General features: G+C 46.2%; 1 protein-coding gene across 1 annotated transcript in view; it reads left to right on the top strand.

Moving 5' to 3' along the window:
- The window catches only part of LOC306929268 (poly(rC)-binding protein 4-like), a gene marked incomplete at its 5' end in the record, with an annotated part of 82,462 nt that overhangs the window by 47,463 nt on the left and 32,499 nt on the right, over positions 1 to 2,500 (top strand). The gene's annotated exons all lie outside the window — the stretch shown is intronic.

Below are 2,500 nucleotides of genomic sequence, written 5' to 3'. Positions count from 1 at the left end.
TTCCTGGAGTAACCATGTGGAGCGTGTAGGTACTGCACCGTGCTTGTTCCTGGAGTAACCATGTGGAGCGTGTATGTACTGCACCATGCTTGTTCCTGGAGTAACCATGTGGAGCGTGTAGGTACTGCACCGTGCTTGTTCCTGGAGTAACCATGTGGAGCGTGTAGGTACTGCACCGTGCTTGTTCCTGGAGTAACCATGTGGAGCGTGTAGGTACTGCACCGTGCTTGTTCCTGGAGTAACCATGTGGAGCGTGTACTGCACTGCACCGTGCTTGTTCCTGGAGTAACCATGTGGAGCGTGTACTGCACTGCACCGTGCTTGTTCCTGGAGTAACCATGTGGAGCGTGTACTGCACTGCACCGTGCTTGTTCCTGGAGTAACCATGTGGAGCGTGTACTGCACTGCACCATGCTTGTTCCTGGAGTAACCATGTGGAGCGTGCACTGCTCTGCACCATGCTTGTTCCTGGAGTAACCATGTGGAGCGTGTACTGCTGCACCGTGCTTGTTCCTGGAGGAACCATGTGGAGCGTGTAGGTACTGCACCGTGCTTGTTCCTGGAGTAACCTGCCATTTCATTTTTACATAAATGTACATCGTCCTCGTTCCATGACTTTTTAAAAGCACGTGAGCGAATAGAATTCTCTTCTGGATCTCTCTCTAGATCACCATAATGACTCCAGAATGTATATAGAATTCACGCGCTCTTTCTGGTGTTTAGTATGTGTGAGTGAAACTGGCATGGAGATATTATCTTGTCCGGACGAGATATTATCTTGTCCCCGGACGAGATATTATCTTGTCCGGACAAGTCTTAAAAGTTCTTACCATGGCCACTCAGGGGCTCCGTATTTTTGCGTTACAGACAATTAAAACTTAAATGTAACTATGTAATGACATTGTTTTGGAAAAGTTAACTAAGTAACTGATTCATCTAATTGCAAAATAATCTGTCAGGTTACTCCGTTACCCAAAAAGGTATTCTGTTACAGTGACGTCGTTATTTATAATGTCGTTACCCCCGACACTGGTCATGGGAATGTAAAACAGTAAAATAGTATCTAAAAATCACACCTGTGTGACGTGAGCGGTGCAACTGTACCGTGTGGGGGTCCCCCAGGAATGCGGCCAAGGGGGCAGGCCGGTTCCGGCGAGCCTTCCCACGTCCGAAACGGTCGGGAAATGACAGAGTTACTGTTAGGTGCGCGCGCTCAAATACGGAGCATGTCAAACAAAGCACTGCGCAGTGCGCACACACACAGTGGCCTCTCCAATATGGCACAGTGTATGTATCATCTATATGGCAAAGCGCTGATTATCAAAACATAAAACTATAATAGTAAATACTAAACAGTGTGTGCGTCGCACACTGGTACACAGACCAGAAAAGAGAACACAACAGGAGAGGGGGCATCATTGGCACACAGCGCAGCAGCAGCGCGCAGCACAGCACAGCGCTGCACAGCGCAGCACAGCAGCCCGAGAACACAATACAAAATATAACATTAATTAACACTAGTGGCAGTCAGTCCGACCTTCAAAACACAAAACACACAAAAACACAAGAAGACATATGTCTATATATTATCATCACAGCAGGCTAGCAGCCAGCAGCAGTTTGGCACATCATCAGAATACAATCTGCATTACCTTCCACGTGAACCTTCTCCTCCTCCTCGTCCTCCTCCAACTCGATAACGTTATCATGTTAGTTTGTTACTGACCGGAGACGGAGAGGTTCATATGATGTGCCCCGCGGCCCGCGCGTAAAGCTAAACCAGACAGGACAGTCATTGCGTCAGCACGGATGTAGCCTCGGAAAGCCAGACGTTTTATTTCCAGCACGGAGGTGAGGGGGATATCGTTTGGGGATAAAGTTTCCGCGCTTCTATCTGTTACTTCTCTGATACAGCGCAGTTCAAACTTCAAATTCAGCCAGTCAATAGTGGAAAGGGGAATAATGACTTCTGTCCGTGACAATAATCAATGCTACAGTTTTAATTCTGTACACACGCACACATAGAGCAAAAAATATGATATGGGGGAAACCTTTTCTTTTTTTTTAACTTTCGACTTCTCCTAATCTGAATCGACTTGTGTTAATGAAATCGATAAATCGATAAATCGATTTTTTTTAGTGAATGCCCTAGTGTATAGTATTTTTTAGTGAATGCCCTAGTGTATAGTATTTTTTAGTGAATGCCCTAGTGTATAGTATTTTTTAGTGAATGCCCTAGTGTATAGTATTTTTTAGTGAATGCCCTAGTGTATAGTATTTTTTAGTGAATGCCCTAGTGTATAGTATGCGTATTTGCGTGCGTGCACGTGTCTGATGGAGGGAAAAGGAACTGGTTGGAATAACATGTTCCTTCCAACACGCTATACATCCTACCGGGGAAACTCCCCCTGGCAGGTGAAAAGAAGTGGCCTACTCGCTCTTCATGGATTGAAGGAAGCATGAGCTCAGATCGGCACTCTCCCCAGGCCGGCAGAGGGAG

Source organism: Electrona antarctica (genome assembly GCF_951216825.1).
Source record: "Electrona antarctica genome assembly, chromosome: 9".
Taxonomy (NCBI): Eukaryota; Metazoa; Chordata; class Actinopteri; order Myctophiformes; family Myctophidae; genus Electrona; species Electrona antarctica.
Note: the sequence above shows the minus strand (reverse complement) of the source record. Positions and strands in the feature narration are given on the sequence as shown.